This window comes from Mus pahari, unplaced genomic scaffold, assembly GCF_900095145.1.
Source record: "Mus pahari unplaced genomic scaffold, PAHARI_EIJ_v1.1 scaffold_10947_1, whole genome shotgun sequence".
Taxonomy (NCBI): Eukaryota; Metazoa; Chordata; class Mammalia; order Rodentia; family Muridae; genus Mus; species Mus pahari.
In genome coordinates, this window is record NW_018392487.1 from 21,110 (window position 1) to 30,531 (window position 9,422).

At 42.2% G+C, this 9,422-nt stretch overlaps 1 pseudogene; it reads left to right on the forward strand.

Moving 5' to 3' along the window:
• LOC110315058 overlaps positions 1–6,670 on the forward strand; it is a 9,686-nt pseudogene extending 3,016 nt beyond the window's left edge.
• The last annotated feature ends 2,752 nt before the right edge of the window (positions 6,671–9,422 follow it).

Consider the following 9,422-nt stretch of genomic DNA (forward strand, 5'->3'; position numbering starts at 1 on the left):
CACATATGATAGGGTCAGACAATAGACCAGCATTTGTGTCTAAAGTAAGCCAGGATGTAGCAAGATATATTGGGGCAGATTGGAAATTACATTGTGCATACAGGCCCCAAAGTTTAGGACAGGTAGAAAGAATGTATCAGACATTCAGGAGTCCTTGACTAAATTAGCCCTAGAGACTTCCATAGACTGAGTGGCACTCCTTCCCTTTGCTCTTACCGGTAAGGACTAACTCCTTTTGAAATCATGAATGGCATCCCTGCCCCTATTATTCCTAACCTTCAATCAGCAGCCAATGTAGAATTAGAATATAATGAATTAATAACTAAGGTGAGAGCAACGCATTGGGTTCACACTCAGGTGTGGCCTAAACTGGGTGCCCTCTATGAAGTAGGCTTCGTTCCAGAGCCCCACAAGTTTCAAGCTGGAGAAAGGGCCTATGTGAGGAGGTTTTGCAAGCAAGTACTGGTGCCTCCCTGGAAGGGACCTTATATACTGCTAACCTCTCCAATAGTTGTATAGATGGACAGGATCACTGTTTGGATACACTGCACTTATGTGAGACCTGCTGATCCATTCTTTCCAGAAGAAGACTGTCAGACTTCACAGCTGCCAATGTTGGAATAGAGAGAACAAATTCAAATTAAAATTAACTCGGTCCTAAGCTAAGTTTTTACTGGCTGCATGCACTGCTGTTCCCAGCCCACATCTCCATTCAGAGATCAAAAACCCACACCAGCCTTATGACTTTACTTGGACAATTGAGAATCCTGAAAGCAGTTACTGGGCCCAACTGGCTAATACAAAAGAGCCACTTGGGACCCCGTGGTTTCCAGATTTAACCTTTGAACTGTGCCATTTTGATGATAACTCATGACCTGACACCCAACAGACTTTATGGCATTCATACCCACCATGTCAGTGGAGAACTTTTTATATATGTCCTGGATAAAAAAGGACTGTTATGTGTGGGGGATCAGAACAATGTTACTGTGATTCCTGGAGATGTGAGACATCAGTTACAGGGATTAAAAACCTGGGGGTTGTTGCAGGAAGATCTTATCAAGGTCCCCAGGAAGGGGAGCAGGTCTGAAGTTTTACTGAGGTTCACAGTCAAGGGAAACAGGCAAAGGGTTGGGAAGCTGGGAAGACCTATGGCCTTGGACTCCATGTGGTTGCAGGGATTATTCCTGGCCTCCTTTTCATCAGACTTGCGGTAAAAACCAATTGTGAACCCCCTAGTTGTGTCTGTAGACCCAAACTGGATTCCTGCAAAACCTAAACTTATACCAAGAGGTATTGCCCTGAAAAAACCTGTGCCAAAGCTGGTCCTCAGAAAGGTGACTGCTGCCCCCACCAGTGCTCCCCCAGTAGGGGTCCCCAGCCCCAGGGTTTTTTTGGTTTTTTTTTTTGAATCAGACAGAGCAGGTAGATCTGCTTTGGTCAAGCTTTCAGATTTTGAACAGCTCTCAGCCAGAGCTAACTACCTCCTGCTGTCTGTACCATAATGCCAGACTCCCCTTTTATGGAGGTATTGGATTTATATCTAAATATAGTGTCCGAGAGAGACACTGCATGCAGATGGTCCCAAGAAGGCCCATCCTTAACCCTGCAGACAAAATCAGGGCAGGCAACCTACATGGGAAAAGTTCCCTTGTCACATCATCACCTTTGTAACCAAACAACCCCCATGGTTCATTCCAAATGGGTTATTCCCCCAGAATAGGCTGTTCAACAGGGTTGATTCTGTTTGTGCGTGGAGAGGTCCTTATTTCCCCTACTGTGAAGGAGTTCTGTATTCTAGTCCAGTTGGTGCCATGCACAATCTATTATTCAGAGGAAATAGTGCTGAAGAACCTAATAGAGCAGGTTGGGCAGACCTCATGAGGCAGAAGAGAACCTATTTCCCTAACATTGGCTGTAATTCTAAGAGCAGGACTAACTGGGTCAGGCACTGGAATAGCAGCCCTAATGTTGCAAGAGAAGAACTATAACAGCCTTAAATTCGATATAAATCAAGACATCCAATGCTTAGAAAAATCCAATGCATAACTTGAGGAGTGAAATGTAGATTCTCTGACTGAGGTAGTTCTGCAGAACAGAGGAGGGTTAGGCTTAGTGTTTCTGCATCAGGGAAGCCTGTGTGTTGCTCTTGGAAAGAATGCTGCTTTTATGTAAATAACTCTGGAATAATCAGAGAATCACTAGCTAAGATTACAGAATGCATAGAAAGGCACCAAAGAGAATGAGAAAACTCCAAAAGCTGGTATCGTTCACTAATCAATACTTCCCCATGGTTAACTACCCTCATTTAGACAACTGCAGGGCCCCTGATAACTCTTCTGTTACTGCTCATATTCGGGCCGTGCATAATCAATAAGCTTTTGCAGTATATAAAGCAGAGATAAGGGACTATTCAACTGATGGTGATGTGATCCAGTACTAACCAGTTAGCACATACTATTTAGTCCTATAAAGAGTCCAGGATTGGCCTCTAGAGTCATCAAAAGAACAGGGAAACACTATAACCCCAGAATTACTGACATTAGAGAGACTTCAGTGTTATACAGAGAGTTTGCCTCTGTGTTCCTCGCCAGAGGAGCCCATCTTGCCTCCCAAGACAGTCCCCCCATGCAAGCACAATATGAAGACAGCTGGTTTCTATGCTGTGTCCTCCTGCAGCAGTCTCAGGGTCCTCCCCTAGAGTTAGAATGGCATGACCCATAATGAGGACTTTCTGAGGAGACATTCTCCTTGCCTCTGTGTCTCCAAAATCCCACAGTCTTGCTGATAAGAACTCCAGGTGCCTGCCGTTGAGACCTTAGAGAAATAAACAAGCTCAAGGGAGACCATGAAAAAAGGTAAACAGAGGTCAGACCACAGACAGTTATGACTGGCCATAAAAAAGTCCTTGAACAGACAGCCATTATACCCCCATCCCGCTTCAGTACTATCCCAGCCTCTACTCCCCCTTTCTGTGAATAGTCACACTATTCCTAACTATACTGTATATAAATCCATTGCTTTCTGGACTCAGGGTCACCTGCCAGAATTCACTCGGTGAGTGCTATGTGGGCGAACTGAGTTAGAACTTGGAAAGATACAAGACGCTTTTGGGAGTTGCAGTGGACTTTGAAATTCTTGGGTTCCTCTGGGTTTCCTGTGAACTCAGGATACAACACTATGATTGCATTTTCTTATATTAAAATAAAAAACTGTTTTAAAATCACAGCCACACATTATTTGAAGGAAATGATAAAGGTCCTTGACAGAATATAAACACTAAAAAAAAATATATTTTTCCACCATAATTTGCTTTGAAAAATACTTAATCTTCTATTAAAAGTCAAAAGCAAGGGAAGATACAACTAAATGAGGAGACACAGGCTGCCTGAGATTTCCCAGGGGCTCCTTTCTGTATTGTTATAAGTTGCATAGGGAATAGCCACCACTGTGATTCCTGGCAAGACTGAACATAGCTGTCTCTCACTTTCCTCTTGGAAACAAACCCTCTTTTTAGAGTTCGTGGAGGTAGCAGGATCCAGAGGGCCTAGAAAAATCTCCCAGTTCTTATCTCAGATAAGTGGCCAGAACTGTGACAGATAAACAGATAAAAGTGATGGAAGACTGTATATGAAGAGGGATAACTGGCTGTCTGGGTTCCTGTTCTAAGTCACAAATTTCCCTCTGATTTCTGAGAGTCGAGCAGCAAGTCTCTGCCACTTCTGTCACTGCTGTTATGAACATGTGCACTATTCTCTTTGTGCTTCACAGTGGAGTTAAAATCGGCCCATAAACCCCAGGCTAAATTAACAACTGTGTGGAGGGAATCTGCTGTCATGTGTCAGGTTACATGCTCAGCTCAGTTTTGAAATTCCTATGGAGATGTGAACTAAGATTCATTCCATCCTTTGTTTACTTTTAGTCCTTCTCTTCCATATCAGAAAANTCACTACTGTTCCCATAAGCGGTGCTCTAAGAACTAGAGAATTCAAAATAGCCATGAATGGGAAGGTGCACCTTGGCAGCTCTGGAAAGTGAAAGGAAAGTAAGCAATTGTGAGTCCTCTGACCTCCACCTCTCAGTCTTGACCCTGCTCTAGTTCTCTCAAAGGACTCCNTCTCTCTCTGAATGGCATTCATGCTTACTCCCTGTCCTTACATCACATCTTGATGTGATGGGCTCAGGCAGTCCTTCATGATTCACATGACATCTGTATCTCTGCTCTTCTCCATAAGGTACCACCACAAGTGACCACTTCTAGAAGGTTCTTGCAGACCTGGTCTCTACCANCTCCATGTCCTGTGTATGCTTGCTCCCATACCTCTGCCTGGTTATGGTTGATTTCAGTTTGGTAGAAGTTCAGGGCCATAGAACTCAGCATCTTATGGTGATTTTTCTGANAGGTCTGACCCTTGGTGTTACATGTACTTTTAGGGTGTTTGAGGGAAGCAGTTGAAATTTTAAGGCATTTTTTTAGTCTTCCTGAGGATACATCAGTGCTCCGTTACCTTTTTATGAATGGACAGGAGAGCTGTNTTGAAGGAGGGGTGCCAACACCACAAAGTAGCCTAAATTCAGAGTATGGCTGGGATAATCTGGAAAGTTTCAGAATTAGCATGAACCAGAAAAAAGGAGATGATGGATCTCCCTCTAGGAATATGAACTTCTTATACTGACCTAGTGAAGGGGACGGAATCAGAAATACTGGAGTAGGACTACAGAGTAATTGTGCATGGACATTGAACAGGCTGAAGAGGCCATTTGTGTTTGGTGATGGAAAAATGGATGCCTGGAAGAGAACTCTCTAGGGCTCCCTCCCTTCACAGCTCAGATTCAGCTGGGATGCACTGCCATGAGGGGATTTCAGTCATGGATACTTAGAATTCTTAGGCATCAATGGGCCCAATAATATCAATAAATGGAGACCTGAGGACTTAGACTACAGTTGAGAAGAGAGGGCTTCACAAAAGAAATGGAAGGACCTGCTGTTTAATTGAGAGAATGTACTGTCCTGAGTGAAGGCTTAGCCCTCTGGGTATAATTCTCAGAGGACAGGAGCTCCAGTCTCACAGAACATGAAGCATCATTGTCTGTCCTTACCTCTTCTAAGCAAAATTTTCTTCCCATAGTCCAGTTGTGAGAGGAATGACTTTCCACATTCAAACTCCAGATAAGTCTTCACATCTTGTGAATAATCTAACCCCTCCCACAGATTTCTGAGCCTCTCAGCCCTCTTCCCAACTGAAGTAATTAAGCAATTAAGAGTGTTACTACACAGAATGCTCAAAATCTACAACTACAATGCAACTGGTGAGTGAGCCCCAATCACAAACCGCTAATTTACAGTTACACATGGGGTTGATTCTAGTCTCTGTGTACAAGTATGTGCCCAGGAAAATGTGACCCATGGCTCAAGAGAGTCACAGTACACTGTTCTGAATTTCTGTACATTTTAAGATCAAATCAGTCCAATTAGAAAGGGCATATCAAAGAGACCATTTCTCTATATGGTTCTAAAAACTGCTAGGGGTTGTTGTAGTGGCAGAAAGTGGGTTCTTGTTCAGGATATCACACAATTCAGAGGAGGTATGCCTGCTATGTTCTGCTTCAAGGTGATTTCAGTCACAAATTCTTTGAAGTAGCCTTCAATGACCATGATTACTTCAGGCTGAATGAGGACCTGAGGATATGGACTCCAGTTGGCAATTTTGCTGAGATATGCAAGAAACTGTGGGATTTGCCAGGTGTTACACAAGGTTTGCAGACTTACATGTTTGGTAGTGGTGTGTACTTATTCTTCAGAGAGCAGAACTATGGGGAAGCATTTTTCTGAGAAAACTAAGAAAACACACTGCCCCATCTGTTCTGACACTTTAGCTCCAGTCCCCTGAAGATTTCTCCTCATCAGGGAGAAGCTGAAACTCTAACTCTGTCTTGCATCAAAGGGGAATGAAGGTTTGTGGGTTTCCTGTATCTACAGGAAAAAGAGTCCCTAGTGTTATGCTTTATCTTTGGGGAGTTCATTACGTGAATTAAGCAGCAGTGCCTTCCAATTAATTTGTGAAGTATGATCTCTTTCAGGCTTGTCAATGTCTGTGTACAATGACTTTGAGGTCTATCCACAGTGTCTTTGAGTCTTTAATATCCCCCTAGTCAGAACCAGAATTCAATACTCCTACAGGGAGATACATCATTTCCTCCTCTGTCCTGGTTCATGTTGATTCTGAAATATTCCAAGGAATAGTTTATCTCCTTTATGTCCTGAATTTAGGCTGCTGTGTGGGGTTGGCACCCCTCCTTCAAGCTAATCCTGTATTCACACAAAGTTACATGTGCATTGATTGATCCCCAGGGAGGATGCCAAATGCCTTATATTTCTGATTGCTTCCCACAGACACTCCTAAAATTCATGTGACATGTAAGGTCCGACCAGACAAGAAAATCACATTGAGGTTCTAGGCCTTCAACTTCTACCCTGATGAAATCACCCTGACCTGGGAAAGAGATAATAGCAACCAAACCTCAGATATGGGCGTGTTGAAGACCATGCCTTCAGGGGATGGAAGCTTCTAGAAGTGGGCAGATGTTGTGGTACCTTCTGGAGAAGAGCATAGATACACACGTTTTATGAATCACAAGTGGCTGCCTGAGCCCATTTCCTTGAGATGGGGTAAGGACTTGATGTGAGCACAGACACGGTTCATAGAGAGTGGGAGTGCTCAGGGACAGTAGGATCAAGATAGAGAGCTGCAAGAAAGAGTTGTCACTCTGCTTTTCTTCCTTTCCTTCCTTCCCAGAACCTCCTGTACCAACCTTTCCCATCATGCCTATTGTTATTGCTGTGGTTCATGGATATTTCATCCACACACATGCAATTCAGAAGTGGCAGATGTGCTGAGAGTACCTACAATGTGAAGCATAATAGAAATAAAAACAGAATCATAACTACAATGACAGAGGTGGCAGACCTCGTTCTCAACTCTAAGATGTCAGAGACAATTTCCTATTTAGATTAAACTTCCAGGGTTCCAGATATCTCATTGCATGTACAGGTTTCCATCATGATTATCTGGATCTGCAGTCACAGTTCTGGAAACATATCTGAGATAAAGACCAGGAGATCCCTCTAGGTTATCTTCATCCCGCTGCCTCCATGACCTCTAATATAAGACCACATTTTCAGGTTAAACAGGAAAAAGTGATGTTCAGTCTAGCCAGTAATAATAGTTGTGGATCATTCATGAGAAACTTATATTAATGTAGAAAAGAGCACACCCAGTTTTGCTTTGCTTTCCACATTGAGGTGAAATGACTAGGATGCCCAGCTTTCTGTTACAGCATTAAAAAGTGACACCCTATAGGGCCCGGTGTGCATAGGTGAGAAGGACAGAGAATAGAATGCTGAGAGATGGGGACTCTTGGGATTGGGACCATTTGAGTGAGTGATGTACTGTTAACTATCTCACCATTTAAAGACATGTAACTGACTTTCTTCTTTGTTCTTTTTTATCTACAGGTTAAGGATTATGTCTCAATGTGGTACCTAGCCATTATACATAGTGTCTGGTTTCTCCTTCCTTGTTGCCTTCACTTTCTAAATCTGACTATGGCTATGTGTTTGCCTACTCTGAGCACAGTGTAACCATGACATGGGCAGCAACAAGCCCCATCCTGATCTTTACTTTGTGTATTCTCTAGTCATCTCTCATACTCCAAAGCAGGCAGGTTGGAAATTCTCCATCCCTGATTGGAATTTAGCTTTTAATAGCCTACCTACCACTTCATGTTATTGTCTTCAATTAAGCATTTGTATATGTCTGTGCAACATGCTGGCAGATCATTTGAATGATTCATGTCCTAAACATGAGTAAAATTTGATGGAAAAAATAAATGCTGATAAACGTATGAAATTTGTGTTTGATGTGTTACATACATTGCACAATGGCATTGGTTGTAGTGTGGAGTCAAGGGAGCCCTGGGCTATGCACAGTTTTTACTGGGTCCAGCTGGGCTTTTCCATTGTCCCTTTCCACTTGTGTCATCTACTTGCTTTCTCCTAATCCCACACTTCCAATACACCTGTATTGTGGGTTATGTGATTAAAACATATAAGATATTTTTAGGGCCTTGTTCAGTGTCTGTTATATTCTCTCATATTGAGAGTCAGTCTGGTCAGGTCTCAGTCTGATGTTAAATCAAGAGACATTTGGATTTTGTTTTCAACTTGGATTATTCTTGTTTTCATTTCTGTGTATTACTCTGGCGTCATTGTATTCTGTTGTCAACTGTCAGTGACAATATGAGGAAGTTTTTCTGCCATTGTACCATAAAAGATCTCTGCTCTGTTCTATTAAAGATGTGAGAGGTAAACCTTGGTTTCTGAAAGCCTTGGGTAGTTTAACATGTCTGGTATACCACCAGAGAAGAGGTTTTGTTCACAGGATTATGTAAGTGCAAGACCAACCTGGGCTGCAGACCTGTTTCCAATTAAAGAATTAGACAAATACTTTTAAGAACTGAATGGTATGTGTTGGACATAGCTCTAGTGTGCTCATGTCAATTCAAAAAAATCTGAATTAGTATTTGCTTTTCTTATAGAAAGTAGGCTTGATGTAAACATAGTTGTGTTAAGAACATAATGGCTTAGCCACATAGCTCCGGTCTCAATCCTGAAGCTTTTAAAGGTATTTTTGATAACCTAACCTCCTTGCTCTCACTCAGAGGACCAGGGTCGAACCTTGAGAATGATCAGGGTTCATTTCTCACTGCGCCCAGATTGACACTCCATGTGTTATTTTCATAACAAGATACCCAGGCACGATATCTGGAATGCCAATAAGATTCAGACAATTCACTGCAGAATGTGACTCACAGGATGAAAATCAGATTCAGTGAATGGACAAATGGGAGAAGTAACATAGGGTATCCTAGGGCTCATGCCAGTCTCTACCCATGTGCCTGGAATCCCACCTATACTATTAGAATCAAAGAGAGGTACTTGAGGAGCCACTGGCCAGATGAAAATCACAGGGACAAAAAAAATCACAAACCATTTGAGTCCCCATTAATAGTGTCTGTAGATTCACAAGACTTATTGTGACACAGTTTGAAGTTATTACATATTATTTTCAATAAAATAAGGGTCTCAAATTTCAGTTCTCAACATAGTAAGTATGGATGAATATAGATGACTGAATGAAATTTACCTTGGTAATACACAGAAATTTTAAGTATATATAGCCATGTATTGACATATTTAAAATAAAATATTCTAGAATTCCTGATTTATTAGTCCCTGTGTTTGGACTCAGAAGGACTTTGTGACTCAGGCAGAAAGACATGGGTCAGGGCAAAGTAGCTTTTTTCCAAACACTACTTCCATGATACTAACCCCAAGAGGTGAGGAGTCAGGCTCTAGAGTT